General features: G+C 39.4%; 1 protein-coding gene across 1 annotated transcript in view; it reads left to right on the forward strand.

The window, feature by feature from the left end:
• Positions 1-840: 840 nt before the first annotated feature.
• Positions 841-17081, forward strand: part of RNF24 (ring finger protein 24) — a 69708-nt gene continuing 53467 nt past the window's right edge. The window contains exon 1 of the mRNA XM_040638025.1: positions 841-980. The gene's annotated coding sequence lies outside the window, so the exon portion shown is untranslated. The remainder of the gene's footprint in view (positions 981-17081) is intronic.

A 17081-nucleotide genomic window follows, 5' to 3' on the forward strand; every position in this document is an offset into this window, starting at 1 on the left:
AGAAGAAGAGAACATGGGGACTGAGCCGTACCCTCGCACTCAGCTGAGGAACCTCAGAGGGGAAAGCTGTGAGGCCTCCTGCAGGCTCCCAGCATCCCCAAAGATTTCTGTGGCATAGGAGTAGCAGAGCCAAGGGGCTAAGAACAGGAGGGTGTCTCCACAGATACACTGCCTACTAAGACGAGAGGCCTCCACAGATCCTTGGAGCTACAACACCCTAGGCCTTGAATTTACAGAAAGGTCTGTGCCCTCTTCAAAGCCATGGTCAATTTCTTGCCTGCCCTGTGGAATGAGAGCTGGGGGCGGAGGGGGACAGGTCAATACAAATAAACAATGTAATGCACTCTTTCTTGCACACACTTCTCTCCACTATCTGGGCAGATTCTGGGTCTCATCTACCACTGTGGTCCCAGCTATTCAGGGGAGAGGACCTGCGGCAGGAGAGACAAAGGGAAGAAGGAGGCGGGGTGTACTGTCTTTCCATCAAACTAATGGACATTCCTGTGCCCTCGGAGATTGGGAGGCTGGATGCTAGGAAGATGGTGGCGTCCCAAGCTTTCACCTTAAAAAATGTTTATAGAACACGCAAAAATACTAAACAGATGAGGGAGTCGGTCTACCTGCCGCAGTTCGCCCTTGGAACTGTCTCCCCCCGCCCACGGGGGCGGGGCGGAACCCGGCCACGCCAAGGAGCGCCGCGCCTGCGCACGGCAGACTCTGAAGCCAAGACGCCCTCAGCGAGGTGGGCGGGAGCTGCCCGGGCATCCGGGTCCCTCACCCCGCCCCTGCTGCATGAATGAGAGGCGCGGCGCCCGCCCCTCCCCCGCCGGGCCCGCCCCTCGTCGGGGGCCGCCGCGCGCAGTCGGCCGCCGCCACCTCAGCCGCGCTCGGTCCCGACGGACGCTCGCAGCCCGCAGCCTGCCTCCTGCCGCCCGGCGCTGACGGTCCCGCACACTCGCTGCCGCAGCTGGCGCGCCCGAGTAAGTGAGGGAGTGAGGGAGTGACGGCAGGGCGCCGGGGGCCGTTGCCCCCTGCCTGGGGCTTAGGAGACCGGGCGGCTCCGGGCTTGGGATGCTGAAGAGTTCGCGGGCCGGCGCCAGCCTCCCCCATTCACACTCCCGGGCGTTTCGGCGGGGACGGAGAAGGGTGGGACAGCAGCCCAGGCCGGGAGGGACGCGGAGAGGGGAGTCCACCGGGGCGGGAGGCTGAGTCCCGCACAAAGGGCGGCGCGAGGCTGTCTGTCATCCGGAGGTCACAGAAGGAAGGTTCGCGGCACCCCGCACGCCCCGCTAGCCCGTGCCCGGCGTCGGTTCCCGGGCTGGGGAGGCGGCTTGGATGAGCGGGGTGGCGAGGACGAGGATGGCGAGGACGGCTGCCTCCGCGCTGGCGATGGGAACGCGCCTTGGGGGGCGCGGCGTGGCAGTGTTTTCCTGGTCCCCACCTGCCCCTCCCCTTTCTTTGTGGCGTTTGTCTCGTGCCCGTTTGTCACTGTGTGCATGGCTGTGGGCTGGGGTGAGACCTCTCGCCTCAGCTTACTCATTAATTAAAGTCAGGTGGTGGCCCCTATCAGTGGGTGGGGGCGTGTGTGCTTCCACAGGCCGGAGAATTAAGGACCCTCCTTTGTTTCCGGAGAGTGTGTGTGTGTGTGTGTGTGTGTGTGTGTGTGTGTGTGTGTGTGACCGTGTCCTCCGTGTCCCCTATGAAATGAGAGAATCAGAGATGAAAAAGGGTAAGAAGAAAAAGAGATATTACTTCAACAAACCTTCACCCAATTCTGTCTGCTAGTCTTTCAAACAATATTTTATGTTTCTTACTATAAAACCAGTGCGTTTTGCTAATTGAAAATGAATGTTTTTATAGGTTCATTGAAAATTAATATTTTCATGTATCTGTATACCTAGAACGCTTTGCTTTTTGGGTTTAGGTAATGGTAATATGCTCATATATATGTGTACGGGAATGCTCCAGAACATATAGGAAACTGACTTCTGGGTTTAGTTCATTGGTAATATGTCTATTTACTCATATACACGTCTACAGAAATACTCCAATATATCTAGGACACTGTCTTCTTGGCTCCTCAGTAGAAGCAGATTTTGTTTCTCCCTGTCTCCCTGTATTAAGAAGGTGGTCCAGCAGGTTCTCTCCACCTCCTTGCTTTTTTCTTCTGAGTGCTTTGGCAAAGGATTTTATTGCATATTACCCTGGCATGCGTCCTTGCTTTGATCTGAATTTTCCTGTGCTCTGTTGTCTGGTTGTGTGGCCCAGCTCAATGGCTCCTCTTACAGGACTCCTGGAAAACAGAACACCTTTTATCCTTGTCCTTATCCCCAGAGAGAGAAGGAAGCTCTGCAGGTTCCCGCGGACTTTGGTTCCATGGGTTGGACTGCCTGACTTTGCTATCTTGGTAAAGTTATGAAGAGTTACAGTTGGTGCAGACCAATTAAAATGAAGCATTTGTAATAGTACGAGTTATTCTTTGGTCTTTCATTTGGACCTTTCTCTCTTTTTATACCAGATTTTATAAGTTTTAGAATATTGTTGGTTGCATTTTCACTTTCTTTTTTACCCTTCTAATTTTGCAGAGTGATAGGAAATTAGCTAAACTTGTATATAAGAAACACATTTCCAAAATAGATTTTTATTATGATCTTTTGATTGAAAGTAGTGGTGGTAAAAAAAAATTAGGATCTTATTGGGTGATAAGAATAATTGAGTTGGTTCAGCTTTAAGATTTCTTTAAGATTCTTTTTTAATCATGTGTATTTTAATTCCTGGTAGTTTTTAGTGCAAAATGAAATACAAACTAAGCAGTCTTCCACAGCATCTGTTTATGAATATTCCCTGTATTAAAAACATTTGCTTTTAATTTGAAGGGGAAATTTTCCATTGGTTGGATAGGGATATATTATTCTTGGTGAAAGTCTTAACGTTAGCATTGTCAAATTCTTTTTTTGTAAAAGTTAAAATTAGTAAAGGTTGATTTCCAATTTGGAGAACTTTTGGTTTTATGATGCAGAATTTAAATAAAATTTTGATATCAATGAACTTAACTCAAAATAAGTTAACTTAAAAACAAGGGCTTCATTAACTTCATAAGCTAGTGTCACTAATATTGAAGCAAGCCCAATAATTTATAACTGCTTGCATGAGATCTTTTTTAGGAATTCCCTTAAAACAAACCATAAGGGGAAGTCTTAGATAAACAGAGTAGTATAACCGGAATTATCACTGAAACAGGCTTGCATCGTACCATAGTATTGTGGAACTTTATTTTGCAAGAGTGACTTAGCTATTGTTTGTATCAAGAAAGGAACTTAAAAACATCCTGGCCTTTTTATTCAGCATTCTGTTAATCAAAATCTTTACCAGCCCATAGTTTAGCATTTCTGTAGTATGATGTTTGAAGAAAAATTCTGAAGTAATTTTTCTATCATGAAAATAGATTAAATTATGCTAAATGCCATTTTAGTAGTAAATATATTCTTTATATTAGCAGCACTAATACTGTTATGTCAGTCATGGTGATAGCATGTATGGTAACACTTTGTTACCCCAAACTGTGATATATTATTCCCCCAACAATGTCAGATAACAAAAAGTAGAGCTTTTTTTTCTATTGAGCATTTTCTATCAGTAATTGTTTTCTGTCTCAAATGGTAGCTTACTCTAAAATCAGTAGTAGGGCACCTGGGTGGCTCAGTCAGTTGAGCATCTGCCTTTGGCTCAGGTCATGATCCCAGGCCCCTGGGATGAGTCTGGTATTGGGCTCCCTGCTCAGCGGGGAGTCTGCTTCTTCCTCTGCCCCCTCCCCTGCTCCTGCTGACACACGCAGAAGCGCGCGCGCGCGCGCGCGCTCTCTTTCAGGCGCGCACGCTCTCTTTCACGCGCGCAAAAATAAATAAATCTTTTAAAAAAATAAAACCAGTAATAAAGTAATGTTATGATGTATTAACTTATATAAAATTGCCATTTTTTAGATTGGTGAGTAGTAAAAAATCAGCAGTTTCAGAATGTTGAACTACTTTCAACTCTTAGCAGTTCCTTCTGATATTTACCTTTATATTTACTTCGTTCTTAATGTTTAAACTTATTTCTTGATTTTCCATCTTTGGACATCATCTATGGACTTCTATTTTGGAAGTTGAGGACTTGGTTGTCTTACATAACTACAGTTCCCAGTTAAGTCACTATTCAGTATTTATATAACTGTGACAATGTACCTGTTATTCGCAGATGAGCCATGTAGCGTACTAGTATTACATTTTCTATCTTGTACTTTTGTTTCTCTAAACTAAATAATTGCCTCTTGTTTGTTTTTCATTTGCTTTGTTTTCTTTGTACCAGTCACTGACTCATCCTCAAATTCTGACAGAACTGATAATCTTTCAGCATTTTCAGGTAAAGTTTCATTTCTTTTTCCTACCTGTCATCTAGGACTTCCCTTTGTCATCATCTTGGGAATTCTTTTTGCCTTCCTCCTGTATTGGATCCTCTACTTCCTGAATCCTATGTCTTCCATTTTCTGTTGTATCTTCCGGAGACTGGGCACATACAAAGTGAAATTCTTCCTGATTTCAGAAGTTGCATATCTGGAAATGTCTTCACTTAACCCTCACACTTGAATAGTGGTTTAGCTGAATATTGAATTCTAGATTGAAAATTAGTGTCCCTCTTTTGAAGGCATTTTTCCATTAGCTTCTGGTGTTGCTATTAAGAGGTCCAATCCAAGTCTAATCCCCATTCCTATTTTTCTCCCACTCTGGAAGATTTTCAGATCTTCTGTTTTAGGATCTCAGTTACTACAGAGAAAGTTTCTTCAAGCAATGAAAGGCAATCACCTCTGAAATGTACAAGAAGATTATCAGGTGCATTTTTAAAAATCTGCCTTAGGAAGTAGCAGAAGCATTCATGACCAAAAAGAAATAATCTTTAAGCTTCATGATTAAATGTCATGACTAAATATGACAAATATATTATTTACAAGAATTTCTGTTGTGAGAAGGTGGAGACAAATGGAACTATGTAGACCACAGCTTGATTGGATATTGTTAGTGACTGTGACATGGATATATATGCTCTTGGATACATATTTTTTATTTTATTTTTTAGCCAGGAATTTTTTTTTCTATTTATAGCTGTTTTATCTCTCATCTGGTTTTTCCATGAATGCACATAAGTGGTTGAATATTAGAGACCCTTAGATTCATGACCAGAAATCTGCAGTGGACTCTCAGCACTGCCCAGGAAAGCGATCAGATTCCTAATATTTTTGCCTATGACTGTTTAATAATTTCTTCCCACTCTTTAAACTCATGAGCTGCCCACCCTTCCCCATGCAGATAAGCAGGCTTCATATTTCATTGAGGTTTAGAAGCTATAAGACAAATAGCACTCAACTTCTACTCACCAAATCTAGAAATCCACCTTCCTTAGGGCCCATGTTTTATGTTTTCTTCCTGAGAGGCCAGCTTCCCTCCCTTCCATATTCCCCCTCATACCTACTTAAGGACTTACTCCTGATTTTATGTCTCTCTTTTGAATCATCAGCAATTCCCCAAGGCACCATCTATGTCAGCATACACACATGCTCTGATATTGCCCATTTTTAAAAATAATTTTAAAATTATAACAAAATTAAAAACAACTTCCCCCTGCCTTCCTATCCATCTCTCTCATTTACCTTCATAGTTAAATGTCACAAAAGAGAAATATACATTTCCTTCCTACCTCCTCTGTAAAATGTATCACTTTGAAATTATGTTGTTAACTGATTTTTTTGTCTCTTAACCCTCACTAGGTCAGCTCCAGGAAGGCAAGGACTTCCATCTGTCCTGTTTACCACTCTGTCCTTTAGAGTAGCAACTGGAACAAGCACCTACTCAACAATACATGGGCAAAGAAAGGAAAAACAGACATCTTTAACCTGGTAGAATTTTCTCTTTAAAAATTTCTGACAAGAAAATTGGTATTTGTTAAATTTTTTTAATTACCACTTTTTAGAAAAGATTTCTTTATTTTAGAGAGAGAGCATGAGCAAGCAAGAATGGGGGAGGGGCAGTGGGAAAGAAACTCAAGCAGACTCCCTGCTGAGCATGAAAACCCAGGCACTCAATCTCAGGACCCTGAGCTCATGACTTGGGCCGAAATCAAGAGTTGGGCACTTAACTGACTGAGCCACCCAAGTGCCCCTAATTACCACCTTTTGCTACACTTAGAGTTGAAAAAATTACGAAGACTATATTTATGATTGAATTTTTCCCTACATTTCATTCTTTCATAAGTATAACTTAACCCTGGCAGTTGTGCACCCAGATTCTTGGAGCAAGACTGCTTGGAGTTGAATTCCAGCTCGTGCAGTTTAGCCATGTGACTTTGGACAGGTTTCCTGATGACTCTATTTCTTCATCTGCAAGATGGAAATAATAGTACCTACCTCATATGTTTGTTGTGTATATCAAACAAAATAGTATGTAAAATGCTAAAGTCAGTACTTGGCATGGGGTAAACACAATGAAAACTATAATTACAGTTATTATTTGTATAATCTTCTCCAGTTTCTAATATTTGATGTAATATTTTACTCAGAGTACTTCTATCTTGCAAGGTATATTGGCTATAAATGCATCTCATCTGTTTTGGGGTTTTTTTCTGATTGCTTGCCTCTCTATTCCCATATTAGTATAGATTAGTGATAGAATAGTAAAATGATCTACAATTGACAGATTAGTGATAGATTAGTTGAATGATCTATAATTGACAGATGAGTTCCCTTTTTTTTTTTTTTTTTTTTTTTAAAGAGAGGGAGGGAGGAGGGGCAGAGAGAGAGGAAGAAAGAGAATCCTAAGCAGGCTCCACGCCCAACTCAGGGCTCTATCTCACAACCCTGAGGTCACCTGAGCCAAAATCAAGAGTCCAGCGTTTGACCACCTGAGCTACCCAGGAGTCCTGACAGATGAGCACCCTATAGCACTTCCCAACAGTTTGGTCACTTGATAAGTCATTTCGACCACTTAATAAAATATTTTTATGTCAAACTAAGTCCTGTTCTTTGTTTGGCTTGCCTGGAGGAGAGGTCCTTCATTTTATTCCAGATTAAGTTTTCTTATTTCTAGAAATGGAACTTGTAAAACACCAATACATTATTAACAGTCTTTTTTTTTTTTAATTAGCGGTAAGAAAAAAAAAAGCAGCTGGAAGACACTGTTGTTTTCACTTACTAGTTGGCTGGGAAGATAAGTATATGTAGCAATACAAAGTCTACATTGAGGGCCACATGAAGGATACAGAAAGGCTCTGGAGAAGTTCAGAGTAGTGAGTGTCGTGTCCTACAAGCCTTACAACTTTCCTAATGTTAAATTGTCTGTTTAGCCTGTTTATTTTGAAAGTTTGCTTAATCATGGGAATGGTTTAGATTTTAAGGTACATAATACACAAGATAAAATTGAGAGCAACTTTTAACTTTAGAAATTATTTCTTGAAGTAATTGACTTAGCAGTTTTTCTGCCTCTTTCTTTTCTTATCTAGGTAGGCAGTGGGGATTCCTCCAATTATCTGAGCATTTCAGACATCAGAGTGTAGTGCTGGGTAAATTGAGGGTTCAAAAAGAATGCCAGATGGTTTGAAAGGAATTGTGATCACTCCAACTAGTGCAGCCCATCGAAAGCCAGCTGGCTGAGTTTCCTCTGCTCTGGAGGTAGGAACCAGACACTTTGTTCCATGCCAGCTGGCCCAGGAGTAGCTGGCCAGTGGCCTTACTTTGGGTTGGCCATTCCTGGGAAAACCAGCCTGGGCCCTCCATCTGCCCTGAGAACAGTCTGACACTAGAGAGTTGCTCTGTGCCTCCATGGTACTCCAGAGAGTTGGAGCAAGCCGGAGTGGCAAGGAAAGAAAGCCACTTTTTAGATACCATTACAAATGAACCTCACCTTAAGTTGTAAATTTGCTCTGAAAAAGTGAAATGCAATTTGAATTTTTATGCATTCAGTGCTGTCAGGTATACTAGAGTTGCTTACTACCAAAGTAACTGTAGTGAATGTTTTTATATTATAAATAACTTCCAGTTTACCAGCTTTCCAAGTTCCTTTTTTTGTTGACTTTTCTTAAAGTGAGGTTTGCCTGTTCTTTTCATTGTCATCTTCTAAAGTTTTGGTCATTCAGATTAGTGAATTTTCATCTTGTCATAAAATTTGCTTCTATATAAACTGTAGGCTTCTGTGGAAGGTTAATTATGTGTGTTGCCTTAAAAATCTGTGTCTCATTTTGTCTGTTACTTGTTTTCCCAACTAGGCAGATGTTTGTATCAGATACAGTTCTTCCATTAGCAAACTTAATGTGAGAATAATTTAACTGAGAACAAAAGAAGTACAAATATGGCACTGCAAGTGTGAGCATTCAATTCATTTGATGACTGTGCTTATTTAAGAATTGTAAAAATTAATAATTTTGCCACAGTCTGTCAGTATGCTTTGTTACCTTCAAAATTTTTTTTCATTTGGAGATTGAAAGGTGCATTATCTATGTTTGTTAAGTTCATCTCAGCAAACCAAAAAATTATGAACTTCTTATATCTCTTTATTGTTCTCTCCCAACTCTGAGCATGAGAAATTATGCTCAGTGGTATAAACTTCAAATAGAATCTAGGTGTCCTATCCAAGTAGGCTCTTCATCTTGAACTGAAAGAAAAAATTTGGCAGATAATAAAACACCAAACTATGAGCTAATGTAGTTTATAGGAAGTGGGTGGGAAGGGAAATCAAAGGTGTAGGCTTTCATTCTTTTCCTTTAGCGCAAAAGAAATTGCAGAACTTCTTCGGAAACACCCTAGAAATCTCCTGCTTGACTATACTTAAAGTTTTTACTTAAACTTATTCTTCTTGAAAACAGGCCAGAATGAATTTTTGTGGGAGTGAGAATGATTTTTTTAAATCAAAGAACAGTATATCAAAAGCCAGGGACAATATTACACGCAGAAAATCATCCTTCACATTAGCTAACCTTTACTACATACCTTTTATGCCAGTAGCTTTACATGCATTGCTTATTTACTTCTTATAGCAACCCTCCACGAATTGTTCACGGGTAATAAAAGTTCAGAGAAGTAACCTGTTCAGGTTCACAAGGTCAGGAGCCACGTTTAGAACCCAGGCTTTCATCCTCCAACTCACCACATGTCACAGTTGGTGACGTCAGCTTTCACAGGAATATAGCTCTTTCCTATTCAAATGCTATCCTGCACTGGCACTTTCAGAAGACTATGGATAAAGGAAATTCAGAGACTGTTGCAGAAAATAGCAGGAGAATAAGGAGAGATTTGGGGAACCTTTACATTTTTTTTAAATGTCTTCTGATGCTCTTGATATAATTAACCATTGCAGAACTGCAATAAACAAAAAATACTCTGAAGTAAGTAAAAATGACTAGAAGGGGATATATAGTTTCCTAGTGTCATCATGACAAATTATAGCAAAATTGTTGGCCTACAACAATAGAAATTTGTTCTCTCACAATTCTAGAGGCCAGAAGTCTGAAATCAAAGTGTCAGCAAGGCTGCTGCATTCCCTCTAAAGACTCTAGGAGAGAATCCTTCCTTGCTTCTTCCAGCTTTTGGTGGTACCACATAGTCTTTGGTTTGTGGTTACGTAATTCTAATCTCTGCTTCTCTCTTCACATGGCTTTCTCTTCTTTCTCTTGTAAAAACACTGTCATTGGAGTTTGGGCACCTGGATAATCCAAAATGATCTCATCTCCAGATTCTTGATTACATCCGCAAAGACCCCCTTTTCCAAATACGGTCATGTTCACAGGTTCCTCAGATTAAGATGTGGACATATCTTTTGGGGCGCCACCATTCAGCCCACTATAGGGAGTAAGAACTTCTTTGGTAATAATTTTCATTTCCACTGCTATATCATGCAGCATCCCAGATTAGACAAGTATTTGGTATAGACCATGATGCAAAATGGGGAAAGGTGTTGGAAGTATAGGATAGAAGACAAGTTCAGAGGAAGGTTTAGGGAATCAAGGAAGATTTCATGGGGTTGTATTGCTTATGACAGATCACGAAGAATAGATGGTTGGGATAGCCTGGAATGTGCAGATAGTGGAAATACCCAGAACAAAGTTAGCGAGGCATATTCAGAGAACCATAACTAATGCATTTGAATAAAGTGTGGTGCTTAGAGAAATAGTGGCAAATGGGGTTGAAAAGTCTGAGCTAATCCATGGGAGGCCTTTAGTGTTGAGTTGATGAATTTGTACTTTGTTTAGCGTTGCTTATCCATGAGAACACTGTATTACAAAGGTTTCTAACGGGCCTTCTGAGCTATGATAAAACCTTTCAGAAAAAATCTACATTTTTCTTTCTATAAGAAGATTTTCAGAGGGATTCATAACGCTAAAAAAAGGTTAAGAATCACTGCTCTAGTAGAAATGAAATGTTTTATGCTTTGAAGATGTTTCTGGAAGATTATTGATTTTCCATTTGGTTTACTTTGAACTACTTTGAAGATAAGAAAATGGAGCTCCAAAGAGCCTTCCTTAGTCAGCACTCTTCTGTGGAATACGTTATGAATGTTGCATACTTAAAGTTAAAATAGTATTTCAGGAGGGTTGTAAAGTAGGTCCAAGGTTCTTAGGAAAGTGATCAAATGATTACACAAAAAGAAAAATTCATAATATTCAGTTCAAAATGCAGCTGTGACTTCTGTTTTCTGTGTCTCAATTTTCTCTATTTCAATTCACTACCATTTAGAACTCCAAAATGATATAAAAGCATGACACAGTTCTGAGGAGAGGAAACCGACAGCTGCGTTCTTAAAAGATTTTTTTTTTTTAATGTATTCTGTAAAACTGCTTGTTCTCTGCTGTGGGTTTTCAGTGGAATAAACTATTTCAGGAATAAAACAGTATATCACATAGCTGTTTGAATGTCTTTGTCCATTCAGTCTGCTATAACAAAATACCCTAGCCTGAGTATCTTATAAACAACAGAAATTTCTCACAGTCTTGAATGCTGGAAAGTTCAAGATAAGGCACCAGCAGATTCAGTGTCCAGTGAGAACCCACTTCCTACTGCATAAATTGTACTTTTCATTGTGTCTTTTTGCTATGTCATCACGTGGTGGATAAGGGCAAGGGAGCTATCGGGGCTTCTTTTATAGGGGCACTAATCCCATTCATGAGGGCTTCATCCTCATGATCATCTCCAGATACCATCATATTGGGGATTAGGTTTCAGTACATAAATTGGGGGTTGGGAGATACAAACGTTCAGTCTATAGCACTGACCATATGATATAAGGAGAAAATCAGTGCTTTTCCATATAACTCAATTTCTAAATAATCAACTGTCATTGATTTTTTTTTATTGGTCCATTTATTTTCTCCCTGAGATTAGTATTACTTAATAGGTTTACCTGTACTGTTGTTCAGGCTTCTCTGCTAGTGAGATTCTTCTTTTTCATTTTTTTTATTATACAAAATTGTAAATACTCTCAAAAGTAGACAAATAGTACAATATACCTCCATATGCCCATCACTTAGCTATTCAGCTATTATCAAGGTTTTGCCTCATCTGTTTCATTTATCCTTTTTTTCTTTCACTTTCACTTACTGAGTTATTTTAAAGCAAATCTCCAGCATTTCAGTATATGTATCCTGACACATTTCTAAATGCATATCTTAAAAAAGTAAAGATGTTGTATTATAGAACCAAAATGCCATTCTCACACATAAAATTAACATTTACTCCCTGGTGTCATCTAATAGACCGAATTCAGCTTTGCCTGATTGTCTCAAGAATATCTTTTTTAGCGATGTCTTGTTCACACCAGGATTCAAAGTCCCAGGACCATAGTTGATCAGTTTGTCTCTCATGTCTAATTTGATCTAGGGCAGTTCCTCTGCCCACCCTCTCTCCCCACCTTTTTTGGTGTGTCATGGACCAGTTGTAGGAACTGGGTCATTTGTCCTGTGGAATTTTTTCACATTTGGGATTTGTCTGTTTCATCATGGGTCAATTTGTTGATCCTGTATGTCCTACAAATGGAAGTGACCTCTAGAGGCTTGACTAAAATCAGACCTCAGTGTTTTGGCAAGATTGTTTAGGAGGTTGCTAGTATTACATCGCATCCAGAGGCCTGCTATGTCTGGCAACCCCACTTGTAGTAATGCTGAAAGACCCCACTGATGGTCATGTCAGTATTAGATATTTCATCCATTGTGGTAGAATGGTGATTTTCTTATTTTGTTATCTCTTCCACATTTATTAACAGGAATTCTGTAAAGAAGACTACCTCATCAAGTAGGGCTGTTTGGGGTTACCCTGAAATATGCTTTGTATGAGAGACTGTCAGGTAGTTTTATAATATCGTGTTTTTGATAAAAATAATGAGTTTGAATCAGAATAAAAATAATTGAGTTAATCTTTTGTTTTAAGGAATTTTACAGTGAGAATCTGAGTACTATAGCAAAATGTGAATGAGTGCTTTTCTTTTACAATTGAGAATGTGGACTCCATTTGCTCTGAAAGTTAAAGGTTGTGTATGTGAAAGCCTGTTATAGACTAGAATCAAGCAGTGGAGAGGAAAGAGTATTAGATTAGGATTAAAAAATCAAGGGATTTCCAGAGTCAATTTGGCCCAGCCCCTGAATGTCTGATCCATTCATTCTTCTTAGGCTGAGCATTTTGTGTATGTGTCCCTAAAATATTGTCAGTGTTTTCATGAAATTGGCTGTAGACTAAAGAAATCAAAGTTGTATGTTATAGAATTAATGCTTAAATATCTTTAAAGACAGATAATTCTTCCTTGAATATCATTCTTTTTATTTAATTGTACTTTATGGGAGTCATTTGGTCACCATTTCTCATAATTCCTCATGTCTTCATGTTTTTATACAGTAAAACTACTGAATAAAGTCACGCTGAAAAAAGCCTTACTTATTTGTCCTGCTCCATTTTACCTTTAGTCAGATTATTTTCATTCAGCTTCTGAATTAGTTTGTTGTGGGGAAAGTAACATGGTATTAAATAAAAATTAAAGGGATGCCTGGATGTCTCAGTTGGTTAAGCATCTGACTTCGGCTCAGGTGATGATCTCAGGGTCCTGGGATCCAGCCGGGTGTCCAGCCCCACGTGAAGCCCTGCCTGGGGCTCCAGAGTCAGCGGGGAGTCTGCTTTTCCCTCCCTCTCTGCACTGCCTCTTTCCCCCACCCCTCCCTGAGTTCATGCGCTCTCACTCTCTCTCAAATAAATAAGTAAATACAGAAAAAAAAAAAGACCAACGTTCTTAGCTTAGTGACCATATCTAGAGAGCCTCTAATGTTACTTGAGAAGGCCATTTAAAGTATGTGCTAGTATGATTTCTCACAGGCAAACTCTTGTATTATTATGCTGTTTATTTTTAAATAATAATACTGTGGGTCTTTTCAAAAAGACAGAGAATGCTATTATAAAGGGATACCTCAAAAGACCATAGATAAGATCAGTATACTTATTTTTAGTCAGTTGAGCTAAGCATCAAAGCTAAATTACTCCTCATCAGGTCTCTAAAATGGTTTTAGTATTGAAAATTACATTTTCCCTAGGTTTCAGCCCCAAGGGAAAAAAAAAAAAATCCATTACATTTTCCTACCCATAGAACAGATGCTTGTGGGACACCTACTCTCTTTAAGTCATTGCACTTACGGAGTAGTACGGTTGATTTCACCATTTGGATGAAGATAGTACTTTTTTTTTTAGGAGCCCTCTAGGAAATTGTGTTTCAGTGGTTGCCTCCTCACCCTCATGTAATGCGACCAGAAGCCCCTGGGCCTGGACCCCACCATGCAGCCTTTGTCCTATTCCCTTGTTTGTTAAGTGCTACGTGGGCTGGAAAGTGGTGGAGCGCTGGGATTAGTGCAATTGAAACTCTGTTCTTTGGAGGCCACAAAGCTTATACATTCTCCTTTCTATCCTCTGCCAGACACAAGGGTGGCTTTTGTCTTTTTAGGAATATTTCAATTATTTCAACCAGTATGCTGCTTGGATTTACCATCTCTATTCAGGTCAATAAATGCTTATTGAGTATCTTTTAAGTACCAGGTATTGTTCAGTCTGAATTTATAGAAATCTCACATCTTGTGGTAAGAAACTCTTGTTGAATAACTCCAGCACATTTAGTGAAGTTAAGGTATAGTTCAATTCTGAATTTATTTGATCTGAGGTTGTAATTCTAATATTCTTTTTCTGACATTTTAAATATGATCTGACTTAAAAGTTCCTATAAAGTGAATGAAAACTGGCTCCTTATAAGGAATTTCAGTACTTTCTACAGGCTAAGATAACTAAGCACAGATGCAGTGAAATCAGTGAAACCTGCATTTAGATTTTATTCAGACTAACTTTCCAACTTCGTACAGTTACAAGTTTATTTTCATAAAGGCAAAAAAGCCATGTGGTATTTAAGTTCTGGCCCTACTATTTGTTAACCGTGTGGCTTTGGTGAATTACTACCTCTCTTAGCCTCAGATGGAGGTAATTATAATGGAATGCTTCAGAGTTATTGAATTTATAATTGAATTACTTCAGAGATATTGTGAGTATAGTCTATCTCCTTTGATAAAATGCCCTCCTCATGATTTTTGTCGTTAGGCAAGGGATGGGACATGGAAAGAGTGAACACAAGAACAAACAATCTTTGCTACATCTCAGTTCTCTCCTTTTCATATGGATGGAACCAGTTATGCTGCATTTTAGCCTGGCTACTGAGCTGTGGCTGGTTAGAAGTTCCATTCCAGTGGTGGTCAGATGATATTAAAAAAAAATTGTTACTACTTAACTGCTCTACATACTTTCTTAACTTTTTAGGAGATTCTGGATGCATCATTTCTGGTGGTTGTCTTAAGTCTGCTTTCAACCTCCCCTTTATTTAAACAGCTTTTTTGAGACATCATTTATAGCCCATATATTGAAAGTGTGTAATGCAGTGGCTTTTGGTATATTCAGAGTTAGGCATCCATTACTACAATCACTTTTAGAATATTTTCATTATCATTATCCCAGAAAGAAACCCTGGATCCTAGCCATCACTCCTCACTGCCCACCCCCACCCCCACTCTCCACCCTAGGCAATCACTAATCTATTCTTTCTGTCTCTCTAGGTTTGCCTATTCTGAGCTTTCATATGAAAAGAATCAGACAATATGCGGTCCTTTGTGATTGGCTTTGTTTTACCTAGCATGACATTTTCAAGGTCTATGTTCTCTTTTATAACAAAAAGGTATATTAAGGTTCCTAGAGACACACTGACCTATCCTGCGGGAAGAAAAAATGAAAGATTTTTTTTAAATAAAGTTAACTGGTATCCCAGGACTGCTTGTCAGTCACAAATGATGAGAAAAGCCCTATAAATAGTTACTGTAGCTGCAAACCAAAGAATGGTATTCTAACATTGAATGTGGAAAAGATTCATGTCTCAGCATTCTTTTTAGCTCCATTTGTTTATATGAATAATGTCATAATTATTGGTACATCATTCAGTATGGATAATAAGATATAACTCTATGGGACTAATGTAACTAAAACTGTTGCACCACTGTCGTTTTTCTTTGCTATTTTCCTTTTGTAACTAATTTTCCTGCTGAATACTCTGCATAACTCAGACATATATAATGTCTGTGGTTACATGCTACATGTTACATGCTAATGTTTGTGGTTGCATATGGCATTTTTTATTTTTATGTGAGCCTGATGAGCTAAAGCTTAGGTATTTTATTTGAGGATAACCAATGATTATATATATTAGAATAAATGTTGGAAACAGGATGCACAGAAATAAAATCTTCAGAGCATATTCCCCCCAAATTTGTGGATGTAGTTAAAAAAGCTGGGGGGGGGGAGCAGTCTTTTGACTTTGAAAAACCCAACTTCTCTGTGCCTCAGGTTCTTCCTCTATAAAGTGGAGCAATTGGACTATGATGATTAATGCTGATGGTCTTTAACTCTGTGGTTCTGTGAAGGTAATTGATAAATATTACTGATGGTTCTAGATTACTTCCTACATTACATCAAGAAGTTAGCATTGTAGTGTCAGATTTCCTGTGTTCTAATTACTTAACTAATGTGGTGTCATGAGAGAAGGCTAATGATATGTCTTAGCAAAAATCATATTTTTCTGTACGAGAATTAGAAGCCATGGTCTGTTATTCCAAATGGTCTGTTAATGCAAAATAATTTAAAATAATACTTACCTAGAACACCTACTTATTAAATAAATGGGTTCAGCTATGAGTGGAAAAAAAACCAAAACAACAAGTGGCTTAAAACAACATTAAATTTTATTTCTCACTCATGTCCAAGTTGACATAAGTCTGGTTTGGAAGTTCATGGCATCAGGGACCTCTTACCAATTGTCCCTTTTTCCTTTTGATACTCTACCCTTCCTCTTGGGTGTAAACCATATTCTTATTGAGCAAAATGGTGGCATCCACATTACAGGAAGCAGGATGGAGAAAGGGATGAAGCAGAAAATAGAAGTTACCTTCAGTGCCGTGTTAAGCATTTCCACGTGAATCCATGAGACATGTGGCCATGCGTAGCTGCAAGAGTAGCTGGGAGATATAGCCATGTGCCCCATTAAAAATTCTACCTATAGTGGAAGAAAGGAAGAAAAGATATTAGGAGGTGGGCAGTCTACTACAATCTGGTTAATGGTAAACAAAAGGGAAAACTAAAGAGCATTTGTCATTGTATCTCTTCCACCAAAGAAAGGAGCATTTTATATTTCTCTAGGTGATACTGGTTCTCAAAATGGAAATGTCATTTTACAGGTGAAGAGCTGACAATGTAATGGGAACATCTCAAGAATACGTGATTCGCTTTTCTGTAACTGGGTTAATGCACAGGATCTTCCAAGAGAGAACTGCTAGATATATTTCCTGGTTTGAATTCATGAGTTGATATTATGTTTTATGAGCTAGCCTCTTGTGAGTTTAGTTAGTATGAATTTTTCCCACTGAGCCCAGTAGCCCCTAAGAAAACTGATCAAACAGAGAACAGACCCAACCCTAGATGTACAGTGACGTTACTGGGAACATATGCC

Source organism: Ursus maritimus, unplaced genomic scaffold (genome assembly GCF_017311325.1).
Source record: "Ursus maritimus isolate PB19 unplaced genomic scaffold, ASM1731132v1 scaffold_22, whole genome shotgun sequence".
NCBI lineage: Eukaryota > Metazoa > Chordata > Mammalia > Carnivora > Ursidae > Ursus > Ursus maritimus.